This window comes from Balaenoptera borealis, assembly GCF_965194805.1.
Source record: "Balaenoptera borealis genome assembly, chromosome: 6".
Lineage (NCBI taxonomy): Eukaryota > Metazoa > Chordata > Mammalia > Artiodactyla > Balaenopteridae > Balaenoptera > Balaenoptera borealis.
In genome coordinates this window covers 60,452,128-60,467,869 of record NC_138863.1, presented here as the reverse complement: position 1 = coordinate 60,467,869, position 15,742 = coordinate 60,452,128, and the positions used below count along the sequence as shown (strand labels likewise).

At 39.8% G+C, this 15,742-nt stretch overlaps 1 long non-coding RNA gene across 7 annotated transcripts in view; it reads right to left on the bottom strand.

Annotated features, from left to right (window-relative positions):
- LOC309630338 overlaps window positions 1–15,742 on the bottom strand; it is an 89,312-nt gene that overhangs the window by 66,754 nt on the left and 6,816 nt on the right. For 2 of the 7 annotated variants that reach the window (XR_014245617.1, XR_014245618.1), the window contains exon 1: window positions 4,604–4,968. The exons of the other annotated variants lie outside the window; for them this stretch is intronic. This is a non-coding gene — a long non-coding RNA (uncharacterized lncRNA). Of the gene's footprint in view, window positions 1–4,603; window positions 4,969–15,742 lie in introns of those variants that run through there. 7 annotated transcript variants of the gene reach the window in all.

Below are 15,742 nucleotides of genomic sequence, written 5' to 3'. Positions count from 1 at the left end.
CTCTCTCACTTCGTCCAGGGGATGTTTTTCAAGAATTCTGCAGACATCTCTGACCATAAGGAAAGTTATCATTATTCCCATTTTATATTTAGAGAAATAAGGCAAATGAAGAAGTTGAAAGAAATGCTTAATTTTACAGTAGATCTGGGAACAGAACACTGGGGCCATTGATTTTACTTCATTAGAGTAGTGATTTTTTTTTTTTTTGCTTATATACTCCCTAAAATAGTTTTGAAAAACAATGTGCCTTCTCATACATTTTTTGTTTACATCTGAAATTTTTCCTCATAAATTTAGATAGTAGCAAAGGATATAGCCCTATTATGATATTGACACTTAAAAAAACCTGGTGCACCACTCTGTCGGGGAGGGGGAGATTTCCCTCCTACCCCTCTTGAGTTTTTTTGGCTGTTCTAGTAACTAAATTGATCCAAGACAGATTAACAGGAGAAAAAAACAAATTTAATTCATATATATGGAGGTCTTATAGAAGTAGGAGCTAAGAAGTGGCCAAAGGAGGCAGCTTTTATACCTTTGAGACAAGGAGACAACAAATTTGTGAGGAATTGACAGAACAAAGGAATTTAGGCTTGGATGCTTAATTAGTGAGGAATCCAAGCAGAGGTTGGGTTTGGGTAGTAAATTAGCAAAGGAGCAACAAGCTTTGTTTGTACAGGCTTCTCAGCCCTGAATTCCCCATCTCCAGCAGTGAGGCTGTCTCTCTACCGCAGAGGCAGGGAGGGCCCCCTTCCCAGGGGAGATTTATTTCCCGCTTTCAGGGAGACAGAGAGGAGGAAGATCAGAGTGTTCCTGCACCGGCTGTTTCTCAAACAACATTAATTCAAAATAATCAATATGCCATCATGGCGTATTTGGGGATGGCCTGTCCTGAGACCCAACAGCTCTTTTTAATGTATACAATATAATCTGAATACCAAAGCAATTTTATATGCTTACTTTTAAAAACATAGGATTTATGGCAACATGGATGGACCGTGAGGGCATCATGCTAAGTGAGATAAGTCAGAGAGAAAGACGAATACTGTATAATCTTACTTATATGTGAAATCTCATAGATACAGAGAACAGATTGGTGATTGCCAGAGGTGGGGAGCGGGGGTAGGACAAGATGGGTGAAGTTGATCAAAAGGTATAAAAAGGTTATGAAATAAATAAGTCATGGGAATATAATGTACAGCATGGTGACTATATTTAATAGTACTGTGCTGCATATTTGGAAGTTGCTAAAAGAGTAGATCTTAAAAATTCTCAACAAAAGAAAGAAAATTTCTAACTATGTATGCTGATGTTAACTAGATGCATTGTGGTGATCATTTCACAATATATACAAATATCAAATCATTATGTTGTACACCTGAACCTAATATAATGTTATATGTCAATTATATCTCAATAAAAATATGAACAGTCTCTTTTTCAACATTAGGAAAATTTACATTACCTATTTCCCCTTGAACTTGTATTTCTATTCTACTTTACCCACTGAATTTTATTGTTTCTATTTGAAAGTTTAAAAAATTAATCATCTTATCATACTCTTCTGTAACAAAAATTATATATATGTTGAAATTTAAGATATTTGCTTCCTGTATTGGTAAAGCTGAGTGTTAAATTTTTCTTCTGCATTAAGTTATCATCACTGTTATTAGTATGCAATTAAACATAACAACATAACTGAATTATTAAAATTGATAATTATTAAACATAGTAAGTAAAATGTTATTGGAACTATATCGCTTAATGAGATGGATGGAGCCTTTTTCCTTTTAATTAGTCCATATATCCATAGATATATAGACTATGTCAATAGAAATTGACAGCAAAAACAAATTACTGGATATTTTTACATGTAGAATTTACGGAAAATTGTATTAATGACTGTTTACAGTAGAATCCACAAGTATTCTTGTTAAGTTAATATACATCTAATAAGTACATGATAGGATAGAATAAACTGGTAGAAAGTGGTTGAGCAAGAAGAACAAGCAGGAAATGCATCCAAGTAAAAAATGAATATAGAGTGTCTATGTTTATGCAATAGTTTATTACAATTTTTCTCTTATGAGTCTGGATGAGTATACAAGAAAATATAAAATGCTCACTCACTTCTAATATATGTTTTGGATACTTGAAAATGTAATCCTGCTCAGCAGATAATCATGGGAATTTTTATCTCTTCTTTCTTGAAATCATGCAGCTGAGACACAAACCAGTGCTTTGATCAAGGCCGTGTCCCTGTAGACACTCACACCCTGGAATCAGGCCCCCTGGCAGGACTCCAGATGGGTGAGAGGTTTGCCTTATTTTATGAAGTAGGATAAAGGTGACTGGGAGGGAGGAGCTGGGAGCACGAATTCTCAGGCGGATCAGATTTAAGCATGAGTAATACGGAATTTGAGGGCCTGGAAATCGATCCCCTTAAAACTGTCCAACATACTCAACTCCCACGACTCCTGCACCAACCCTAGTTTGAAGTCCACAGTAGAGACCTCTGAAATCCACAGTGTATTTTAAGTTTAAACTTTTTAGAAAGCCCAGAGACACAAAGCCTGGCTAGGAAGCTCACCAGGCTGTCCTGTGAGAGACCTTCACATAAGCTTGAATCATTATGTGACAATGGCCTTCCTGAGGGAACTGCAACCTTTCTGACAGGATACTGAACCAGTAGGATAGGACACGGGGCAAACAAAGCCTGATGGATGACTATACAGTGCTTTTAATAGCTTTCCATCTTTGAATGAATGTTTATTTCCATAAGGAAAAAAAAAAAAAACACTGTTACATGTGAACTGGCTGCCCGAGTAGTAAAATAAAAACCAGAATGTAATGGAAAAATTCAGACAAGGTCATAGTCATCTTAAATACATATATTTATTTTAAGATCCCTTGAAGGGCTGGAATTCAATTGCTAAATGAGCATTCTTTTATCAATCTAGAGATGAAATAAAACTATTATGCCATTTTTCTAAGGTATTTAATAAATGTGTATATTATAATCTAGAGTATCATAATTGTGATTAATCATTCTAGGTCATTAGAGAACATTTCATTATATTATAATGATTTTTAGCCCCTATTTTTGTTATTTTATTAAAAAAAAATTTTTTTTTTGGCTGCACCACGCGTCTTACAGGATCTTAGTTTCCCGACTAGGGATTGAACCCGTGCCCTTGGCAGTGAAAGCGGGGAGTCCTAACCACTGGACCACCAGGGAATTCCCCTAGCCTCTATTTTTAAATTGGCACAATTTATAAGGCGTTTATAAAAGTTTTTGAAAAAATTCAATCCAGTGCAAAAGGAACAAAATGGACAACCTGCCCTTGAGATTTAGGCAATGTAAACAGATGGATGTGTAGATGGCATACTCATTAATAAGAAGGTGGAATTATGTTGGAAATAAGACTTTGGAGAGTTCCCAAGATAGCAGAGTAGAAAGACCCTGAGCTCACCTCCTCTCATGGGCACACCAGAATTACAACTATTTACAGAACAACTCTTGATTAAAAAGACTGGAACCTATCAGAAAAGATCTTCTACAACAAAAGATATAAAGAAGGAACCACAATGAGATGGGTAGGACGGATGGAGTTGTGGTATAAGTCAATTCATACCCCGAGGTGGACAGTCCACAAACAATTACAATTACAGAGAATAATTACAATTGCAGAGGTTCTCCCCAAGGAGCTAGGGGTATGAGCCCCATGTCAGGCCCCCCAGCCCAGGGATCCTGCGCTGGGAAGATGAGCCCTCAGAATGTTTGGATTTGAAGGCCAGTGGGGCTTACTTTCGGGAAACCCAGAGGGCTGTGGGAAATAGACACTCCATTCTTAAAGGGTGCACACAAACTCTAACGTGCTCCGGGTCCCCGGGGATAAGCAGTGATTTGAAAGGAGCCTGGGTCAGACCTCCCTGCTGATCTTGGAGAGTCTCCCAGAGAGGAAGGAGGCAACTGGAGCTCACCTTGGAGACAGACACTCGTGGCAGCCGTTTTGGGGAGCTCGTTCTACCACATGGACACTGCTGCTGGAAAGTATCATTTTAGAATCCTCCCTCTAGCTTACTAGGCTCAGGGACCAGCCCTGCCACCCGCCAGCCGGTAGGCACCAATCCTGAGACTCCTCAGGCCAAGCAACTAACTAGGCGAGGAGACAGCCCCATCTACCAGCAGGCAGGCTACCTTAAGACCTCCTGAGGCCACAGCCACCCCTGGACATGGCCCTGCTCACCAAAGGACACAGGACCCAGCTCCACACACCAGCCTGCAGGCACTAAACCCAGGACCCCCAGGGCCTTGCAGCCAGAGACCCTGGGAAGCAGCTCTGCCCACCAGTGGGTAGACGTCAGCCCCCAAATCCCCTGGGTCCTGGCCCCGCCCACCAGCAAGCCTGCTCTAGCCTCGGGACCAGCCTCAACCACCAGAGTCAGACACCAGCCCCAGGACAACCACAGCCCCACAGCCTGCCAGTGGTCCAGCACCAGCCCTGGGACGGGCTGGGCCCTAGCCTGCTCACCAGCAGGCCAATACCAGCTCTGAGACACCTTGGCCCTTCAGCCAGCTGCCCCAGGATCTGGCTCCACTCACCAGTGGGCCAGTACAAGCTTCGGGACACCCTGGACTCTGCAGCCAGCTGTGTCAGGAACTGCCCTACCTGCCACCAGCAATCTGTCACCAGCTATGGGACCACTGAGCCCTGCAGCCAGACCCCAGGACCCAGCACTGCCCCAAGAACTGGCTTTACCCACTAGTGGGAGGGCACCAGCCCTGGGATCTCCTGGGCTCAGACTCTACCGACCAGTGAGTCAGAACTAGCCCAGGGCCCCCTAGGGTTCTGCAGCCAGCTGCCTCGTGACCCAGCCCTACCAACCAGTAGCCAAGAGCTTCCACACAAGGCAGGGCCTGGCAACCAACTGGACCAGGGGCCAGCCACACCTCCCAGACCGCCCACAGTAGTCCATGCAGCCCACATAGGGGACATTCCTAGAGCATTTAGCTCTGGTGACCAGAGGGGAGTGCACTGCTGGGACATATAGGACATCTCATACAAAAGACTACTTCTCCAAGTTCGAGAAATATAAAAGAATAAAGAGCCCAGAAATAGACCCATGTGCTTATGGTCAACTAGTCTATGGCAAAGGAGGCAAGAATATACAATGGAGAAAAGACAGTCTCTTCAATAAATGGTGCTGGGAAATCTGGACAGCTACATGTAAAAGAATGAAATTGGAATTTATTTTCATACCATTTACAAAAATAAACTAAAAATCGATTAAAGATTTAAATGTAAGACTGGAAATCATAAAAGTCCTGAACAAACACATAGGCAGAACACTCCTTGACATAAATTATAGTGACATTTTTTTGGACCTGTCTCCTAAGGCAAAGGAAACAAAAGCAAAAATAAACAAATGGGACCTAATTAAACTTAAAAGCTTTTGCACAGCAAAAGAAACCATTGATAAAACAAAAAGACAATCTATCGAATGGGAGAAAATATTTGCAAATGATGCAACCAACAACGGGTTCATATCCAAACTATATAAACAGCTCATACAACTCAATGGTAAAAAAACAAACAACCTGATTAAACAATGGGCAGAGGACCTGAACAGACATTTTTTCCAAAGATGACATACAGATAGCCCCAGACACATGAAAAGATGCTCAATACCACTAATCATCAGGGAAATGCAAATCAAAACCACAATGAGATATCACTTCACACGTGTCAGAATGGCTATCATCAAAAAGACCACAAATAACCAGTATTAGTGAGGATGCAGAGAATAGGAAACCCCTGTACATTGTTGGTGGGAATGTAAATTGGTGCAGCCACTGTGGAAAACAGTATGGAGGTTCCTCAAAAAACTAAAAATAGAACTGCCATATGATCCAGCAATTCCACTCCTAGGTGTATATCCAAAGAAATGAAAATGAATTTGAAAAGATACATGCACCCCAATGTTCATAGTAGCGTTAGATACAGTAGCCGAGACATGGAAGCAACGTAAGTGTCCATCAACAGATGAATGGATAAAGAAGATGTGGTATTTACAATGGAATACTACTCAGCCATAAAAAAGAATGAAATCTTGTCATTTGCAACAACACTGATGGACTTGGAGGGTATTATGCTTAGTGAAATAAGTCAGACAGAGAAAGACAAATACTGTATGTTATCACTTACATGTGGCGTCTAAAAAATAAAACAAACTAGTGAATATTATAGAAAAGAAGCAGACTCACAGATATAGAAAACAAACCAGTGGTTACCAGTGGGGAGAGAGAAAGGGAGAGGGGCAAGATAGGAGTAGGGGTTTAAGAGGTACAAACTACTATGCATAAAATAAATAAGCTACAAAGATATATTATACAGCACAGAGAATATAGCCAATATTGTATAATATCTATAAATGGAGTATAGTCTATAAAAATTTTGAATCACTATGCAGTACATCTGAAACTAATATAATATTGTAAATCAACTATGCCTCAATAAAAATTTTTTTAAAAAAGAAACAAGGCTCTGATTTTTTTAAGTGTTTACTTTGCCCATACATTCACCTTCATTTTTCTCAGTCTACACCATTTCCATATGCTTGGCTCAAATATACACTTATTACTAAAATAGCTGATTAGGTTGTCCTAAAATTCTAATTCAATATATTTATTTTCTTATTTTCTAGAATTAATGTAAAGCTGACCATTAAACAATGCAGGCGTTGGGGCACCCACCCCTGCACAGTCAAAATCTGAATATAACTTTACAGTCGGCCCTCCATATATAGTTCTGAATCCCTTGGATTTTTTTTTTATTGAAAAAAGTCTACATACAAGTGGACCCATGCAGTTCAAACTTGTGTTGTTCAAAGGTCAACTGTATATATATATGTATTCAAAGACTGTGTTTTCCAGTTTTATCTATACCTGAGATAATGTTAAATGGGCTTTTTATTCACATTCAGCAATTGAATAAGTCTAAAATACAGAGGTAAAAATTGACATTGGATAAACTGTGATTCTGAGTCCAGATAACTAAAACGATATTTTCATGTTGCTAAGGAACAGTTTCTATTTAGTTGGAACAAAACTTCCCCAATATTTTCTGTTCCTCTCAGTCTTATGAAATAATCCTTTACAACTCAGTAAAATTATAACCTGAATATGGGTTGGAGTACTGGTTTTTATTTACAAATGCAGAGATCCCTGCTGTTGTAGCCAGCTGTGGTACCAACTCCTGGTATTCACAGCCTGTGGTGTCCCCTCCCACACTGTACCAGGGTCGGTCAATAGAATCTGGCGGAAATAATGGTATGTCACTTCTGAGACTACCAGAAACAGCACTGCTCTCTCTCTCTCTCATCACTTGCTCTAGGGGAAGCAGTGATGCGGGAGGGCCCTGTGTTGCTGAACTAAGCCTGTGCTCTAGTGAGCGACTTGGGAAGCAGATCCTCAAGACCACATCAGGCCTCGAGATGGCTGTAGCCTGGCTTGACTGCAACCTCACGGGCAACCCTGAGCCAGGGCCACCCAGCTAACCTGCTCTCAGACTCCTGACCCTCAGAATCTGTGAGAGAATAAATGTGTGTTGTTTTAAGCTGCTAAATTTCGGGGTAATCGGTTGTGCCGCAGTAGGTAACCAAAAAACTACCTAGTAGTGCTACCTATTGAACATGTTACTTAATTATTCTTTACTCTGCATCTATCATTTTTAAGTAGACCATTACTTTGCCATTAAGGAAATATGCCCTAAATTAGTAGTTCTTGATAGTGGTGCTTCCCCCCTCCTCCCACCCTGGGGGACAACCTAGAACTTTAGTTGTCACCATGATTGGTGGAGCTTATTGGCTTCTGGTGAGTGGGAGCTAGGGGTGTTAGACATCTGCAATGTGCAAGACACTTCATTTCAAGATAGTAAAGGAAACAGTATAAAATATCAATATTTGTTATAAAAAGGGGATATTGTTCTAATAGAGTTCAGAACTACTAGCTTAAAGAGAGGTATGTCCTATTTTTCACGGGGAAGGGTAAATGAAATCTGCTGATCTTTTTTTTTTTGAAATGGTCCATAATGGAAAGGTAAAAGAAGCCAGGAATCTGTCATGTGGAATGTAATTTGCTCAAAAACTTGAATATAAGAATATAAAATTTGTAACCATAAAAATGACATTTGAAATGGTATGTATTTTTTAAGAGAAGGTAGTCTTTAGTTTTAGGTAACAGGATAGTTTGTGACAGGTAGAATTACACACTAATGGAAGGAATTCAGGTCTAGTGAAGCAGAGAAATGTCAGTTACGGTCTCACTGCCCAGTAGCATCCTAACTTGGGCAAATCCAAAATTGTGACAGGAGGGCAAGGCAAAAAATTACCGTACCTTGATGATACCTTATTTGGTACAATTTTCATTTTCATGGGGACCTTAAAAAATGCATATTACTGAACTGATCAAAGATTGATTTTACATGGCTCACAAAATAATTGGAATCTATATGTTTTAGAAAAATCTAGGCCTTTACAGCATTCAGAGTAATTTTTTCTTTGATGTTAAATGCATTTTCTATCAAATATGATGTAATACTCTAGGCTTATAGGATTTTTAGCAAACTCTTAGAACATGTCAAATGAATTAGTACTTGGAATGATCCCATTTGGGTTGATAAGGCAAGTTCCCACAGTGGGAGGTGGGACAGGGAAGGGCAAGGGATTTTCTGGACCAAAATACAATTGACCATAAATGCCATCTTCTTGCAGGGCAGTATACTATAGGACTGAAAAAGTAAGGCAGAGTCCCTGCTCTTGTCTTTTGTATCTTTTTATGTAGTAGCTTATTATTTTTTAAGCCAAGTATATGTTTACATAAAATTTTAAAATCACCTTTTTTTTTAGTGTTCAGTTCTATGAATTGGGACAGCAGCATAAAGTTGTATGACTACTATCATATTCCAGATATGGAACAGGTCCATCACCTCAAAAATTCCTTTTGTAGTCAAGACATCCACCTATTCCCAGCTCTTAGCAATCTTGGATCTGTTTTCTGTCTTTACAGTTTGACCTTTCCCAGAATGTCCTATAAATGGAATCATACTGTAGAATGAAGCTCACACGTTCCCATCCCCCCAATCTAGAACCAATTTGGATTATTGCATGAACAAGAAATAAACTTCTATTTTGGTTCAGCTATTATATAGATTGAGGCCAATATGTCACAGCAAATAATCAGCCCTGACTAATACACTCTCCTTTTCTTTCCCTTATCAAATCACCTTGTCAACATGCTCTGATTACAAGTCTTTGACCAAGTTTGTCAGTTATCTGTAGGTCACTCATAAGAAACATTTTTCCAGGCCTTTGCCGTTCATGTGCAGATGAAGTTGAGAAGCTAAAAACTAGATGAGATTTAGAAAAATATTCTTTGTCTTATTAAGTGTTATAAAGAGTTTATCTGATGTATTGACTCCAAATTATTACTAATTCACCTGTAGTGCTGTGCTGGGAAATTTTCTGGGGCAGTGTCCAGGCTAATAGGAAAGAATACTGTGATTAATTAGCAGTAGCTGTCATGAGCAAGTGAGGTAAGAGTGATGGCATGGGTTCAAAAAATTTCATCATCCCTGGGGTTAAGCCAATGCCTTGGATGCATTCAGTAGGCCTTTCCTAGCAATACACCCCAGATTTGTAAGTCTCAAGTAAGAAGAACTTACCATGAAGGCAATATCTTTGCCATGGCTCTTATTTATAGGAATTGGTGTGATTTATTGGCAGCTGTAACAGGCCAAGTTATAAATGAAATATAGATTTCCCTCTGCCTAGATTCTGCTTGTTTAGTTCAGAAGTCAGGTATTTTCAGGACTCAAAAGTTCTAGTAAAACAATTTGAAAGCACACATACTGTTACTCCCCTGAACAGTGGCTAAGCAGATGATTTTCTCCTCTAGGCTGCAACCTGGTATCTTTAAATCTATGACCAACTGACTCCCTGTTTCGTTTACAGACCAACCTGACAAATACAAGGAAATAAAGAATAGGAAACATTCCTTTGATATAAATAAGCCATGGGTGGTTAAAAAGCAGACAGACCCCCTCCTTTCTGCTGTGGGAATTAGAGTTTACTTATAGTGGCTCTCAAGTGCTTGGGTTTCTTAAACTACTTGTTCTTAGTTACTATTTTCTAGATGACAAAATGATGAAGTTCAGATACACATACCCAAGTCCAACTAATACTTCACCCAAACAAAATCTCAGCTTAATCTTTCTAACAAACACATTAAAGATTTTCTATTTTCACAGGACATAAGAAAGAGTAAAATCTCTCCACACACAATAATATCGATGAATTAGCCAAGAAGTTCAGGTCGTTTCTAATCATGAGGGAAGAGTCGGACACATCTAAATTGAAGGATAGTCTGCAAAATAACTGGCTCAGAGTCTTTTAAAAAGCCAATGTCATGAAATAATTAAAAAAAAAAAAAGAACACCGTTGAGGGGTGGTTTTAGATCCAGAGACTACAGATAAATGCATAACAACTAAATGCAACGTGTGATCTTTGTTTGAATCTTGCCTAAAACAGAAGCAAACAAGCAAAAGACAAAAATGATATTTTGGTCTATTGGGGAAATTTGAATATAAACTTTATATTAGATAATAGGATATATCAATGTCAAATTTCTTGAGTGTGATTACTGTAGGAGAAGGTAGAAGAATGCCCTTGCTCTTAGAAGATGCTTGCAGTAGTATTTAAGACCATGGTGTTAAAATGTCGGCCACTTACTCTCAAATGGTTAAAAGAAATGTGTGTGTATTATAGAAGGAGAGAGCAAACAAATGCGGCAACAGTTGGTAAATCCAGGTGAGGAATATACAGGAATTTATGGTTCTAGTATCCCAACTTTTCTGTAGGTTTGAAAATTTTCAAATTAAAAAGTTGAGGAAAATAAATAAATTGAGAAAAATAAGGTAATTTATGTTTTGTTTTTATTTCATCAAGTTCAATATCTAAGGTAGGGATGGCAATTGGTAATTTTAGATGTTTTAAATTATAAAAATAAGCAGAAAACTTGGGAAGTGGGGGGAATTACCCTATCATTTCTAACACAGGGATTATACTTTTCCTTTCCAATCTGTTCCTCTGTGCATAAATACGTGTCATCACATTATAATAATTTTCATCTAGTTTTCCATTTAATATCATATCTTCAGCATTTCCTATAATATTATAACTTAAACACTTATAATGACTACTTTTAATGATTCATTTGAGGGAATTCTTTTGAGGGAATATGTATTTTCTTTGACAGTTCCACAATTTAGATTTCTAATAAATAGTGTTTCAATGGGCATCTTTGTATGTAGCTTTTTCTATATTGTGGATTTTAGTTTTGGTATAAATTTCCACAGGGGAAATTGCTGGATCAAATGACCATTTATGGAAGACTAGAAACACTTTGCCCCGATTCTTTTAAACTGCCAGTGAGATAGTGGGAGCTTAATAAAAGTGAGCCATTTCAAACAGTTACATTTCTTTGAGCTGGAGTATTTTCAGATTGTTAACACCCCTCCCTTGCCCCCCTCTCCCACAACTAACTGTGGGACCTTGGGTCTCTCTTTCCTACTATCTACTCCTTTAGATGAGTTTTTTCAACCTAAGATCCTGGGCACCCAGAAGTCAGTGGGTGTGACAGGGTGTCTTTAAGCTTTTCAATACTTCACCAGCCTAACAAAAATCATACATATACTCACAATGAAAACTCAAGTGAGTGAGCTTAGAAGTGCAGTCTCTGGCCCCAGTCAAGTCTGGCCTGATGACTACAGCCCAGCCAACAGTCCATCGGCCACCTGAGACCCTGAGCCAGAACCCAACTGAGCTGCTGTCAGGTTCCTGACCCTCAGAGATTGTCAGGAGATAATAAATGTTTGTTGTTTCGGCTGTCAAGCTTTAGAGTAATTTGTTATGCTGCAATAGATAACTGATACAGATTTTGGAAATGAGATGTGGCCTTACCAGAGACACAAAATGTGGACAAAAGACATGAATAAGTACTTCATGAAAGAAGATATCTAAGTGATCAATGAGTAGATGTAAAGAAGCTCATCGTTAGTCGTCAGGAAAAAGCGTACTAAAACCAGTATGAAATACCATTAAACACACACCAGAAAGGCTAAAATGAAAAAGACTGACAATCTGAGTGTTGGTGAGGATGCAGAGGATCTGGGACTCTCACACATTGCTGGCAGGGATGTGAAATGGTGCAATCACTTCGTAAAACTAGTAAAGTTAACATAAACCTACCCCTATTGACCCAGAAAGTACACGCCGAGGTATATACCAAGAGAAATTACTGGATACATCCAAAAAAAGAGTACATAAATGTCCTTAGCAGCTTCATTCATTATAGACCTAAACTGCAAATAACCCAAATATTCATCAGCAGGAGAATGTATAACAAATTGTGTTATACTCAGGCAATGAAATACAGCAATAAAAATACGTGAAGTATATATACAGCAACTTGGGTGAATCTCAAAAGCATTATTTCAAGCAAAAGTAGTACATACTATATGGTCCCATTTATATAATATTCAAAAGCAGATAAAACAAGTCTATAGCGATAAAAATGAGAGCAGTCATTACTTCAGAATTGGTAAGTTGTACTGACTGGAAGATAGGAGGGAAATTTCTGGGGTGATAGAAATATTCCACAGTTTGATCTGGATGGTCACACTAAGCTATACAAATGTGTCTTAGCCCATCTGGGCTACTATAACAAAGCACCAGAGACTGGGTAGCTTATAAATACCTGGACTTTATTTCTCACAGTTCTGGAGGCTGGAAGTCTGAGATCAGAGTACCAGCATGGTGAGGGTCCTCTTCTGGATCACAGACTTCTTGGTGTTACCCTCACATGGCAGAAGGTGGCAAGGGGGAGCTGTTTTGGACCTCTTTTAGAAAGGCCCAAATCATGAAATATCTGGCCTCATGACTTAATCACCCCCCAAAGGCAATACCTCCTAATACCATCACCTTGGGGATTATGTTTTAACCCATGAATTTTGGGGGGAGACACATACAGACCATAGCAATATGTTAAAAAATTTCATAAAATCATACCCTTAGTTCATTTTACTACTCGATGTAAATTACAGCTCAGTTATATATTGTTAAAAAAAAAAAAAAACCTAAAATCCTTTCTGTGGCCTCTAAGGCCCTAGGGATGGTGTCTTCGGCTCCCTCTTTGAGTTCATCTCTTGACACTCTTCCCCTTATTCACTCCCCAGATCTGCTGGCTTCCTTCCTCTTCCTCTAATCAAGCATGTTGGCACCTCAGGGCCTTTGCATCAAGTCTTCCCTCTGTCTGTAATCTCTGTCCTCAAATAACCCCTCAAATATCATCCTTCATTTATTCAGGTCCCTGGTCGTCATAGTCACGTTTCTCTGGAAAACAGAGTCTCAGGCAAGGACTGTTAGGGCTGTATTTAGGAGGTACAATCCAACACAGCTGGTCACTCAGTATATTAGCTTCCTACAGCTTCTGTAACAAAGTGCCACAAACTGGATTCCTTAAAACAGCAGAAATGTATTGTCTCTCAGTTCTGGAGGCTAGTAGTCCAAAATCAAGAATGTTGGCAGGGCCACCTGCCATCTGAAACCTGTAAGGGAGACCTTTGCTTGCCTCTTCTAGCTTCTGGGGTTTGCTGGCAATCCTTGGTGTCCCTGGCTTGTACATGCATCATTCCAATGTCTACCTCCATTGTCACGTGGCCGTATTCTCTCTGGGTATCTCTGTCTTTTCTTCTTACAAAGACATCAGTTGCATTGGAGTAGGAACCACCCTCATAACCTCATCTTAACTTGATTACATCTGCAAAACCCTATTTCCAAATAAGGTCACATTTGCAGGGGTTAAGACTTCACCATATCTTTCTGGGGAACATGATCCAACCCATAGCACTCAATAAGCACACAGGCTTGGTCACACAGATTGACTTCAGTCAGGCTGTATGGAGAAACCGTGCACCCAAACAGTCCATCAGAGGGAGCAAGGGAGAGGTTTTATCTGCCTGGTATCCTCCAATCTCCTGTCTCCCACTGGTCAAAGTTCATTCAGGGGGAATTAAGCCTCTGCATAACTGGATCGCATCAATCAGCCCCACTGGCAGTTGCTCAGGAAACAAGGCCCTGCAGTTCGGCTTTTCAGCTGAGTTTGGTGAGAGAAGCCAGATATTCTAGGCCTGTGGCTGGTGAGCCTCAGGCAGGGAAACCATGGGGTGTGGGGAAACACGGGGTGGGTTAGCTGCTGCGGCAGCTGAGGGGAAGCAAGTGGCTGAAGATGAGACAGGCGGTGTGTAGACGGGTCCCACGCTCTGCTCAAAAGTCACCTTATTGGGAGACTGGGATTGATACATATACACTATTGATACTATGTATAAAATAGATAACTAATGAGAACATACTGTATAGCACAGGGAACTATACTTAATGCACCGTGGTGACCTGAATGGGAAGGAAGTCCAAAAGGGAGGGGATATCTGTATATGTATGGCTGATTCATTTTGCTGTACAGTAGAAACTAACACAACATTGTAAAGCAACTATACTCCAATAAAGTTAATTAAAAAGACAAAAAAGCCAAGAAAAAGTCACCTTACCAGGGAGGTCTTCTCTGACTACCTTATACCAAATAGAAGTCCCCTCTCCATCTATGTATTCCTTTATTTTACTTAATTGCTCTTCATAGCATTTATCCCCACTGGTCATGTGATATATTTATGTGCTTATTTGCCTCTCTCTCATTTTACCCACTGCAACAGGGATCGTGAAAGCAGGAAATCTGTCTGTTCTCTGCTCTTCCCTCGGTGCCTAGCACAGCGCCTGGCACATGGCAGGAACTCAGTACATATTTATTGAATTGAACGACTAGGTGAATTGATGGGTGTAAAAAATGAAAAAGGCCCTGTCTCTCCAGTCGGTTGGGGGGTAGCTGAGTGGGTGCCAGTGGGGTAATCTTAGACACAGACAGGCCTGTCATGAGTAGGTCAGGGCCTAGGTTCACCTGAAAGTAAGGCTCCATTTCCAGGGTTTAAACTGTGCAGCTCCTGGACAAGGTGAAGAGCTGCGGGAATCAGGGCCTCTAGGTCATCAGGCAGGGAGCGCTGACAGGACTGGAATCTCCCTCAGGTGAACGTGGAGGGCAGAAGGTGTGTGGTGCCCTTGCCCTGCAGGTCACAGTGGGTAAAGAACCCTGTCTTTGCTTCTTGACCTCTTCCTAAGTCTTCTGAGTTATTTTCTGCTTCTGGAACCGACTACGCTTTTAATCTTTAGTTGTGCAACACTACCATGTCTTTTACATGAATATTGGTGCCACCTAAGCAAAAGAGCTCAACTCATCACCAGGTCATTGCCCAGTCAAGATCTGACATATATCTTGCTTTAAATGACAATTCTGTTTTATTTCCGTCAAGTTCCGGCGTGCTCTTGGTTTTATACAACCAATAAGATTTTTAGTCACATTCTCTCTTTCCTGTTCTTATTTTCTCCATGGAATCCACTATATACAGTAATCTGGTTTTGAAATATGTAGGAGCCCATACTGGATTACAGATGAAAAAGAAATTGTAACAAAAGCTAGGTGACTGCAATTCATTCAAAATTGTTTTTATGGTAATTTTCTCTATTAACATGAAAAATGTGTATAATAACACAGGTAGAGATTTTCTCAGTTGAATA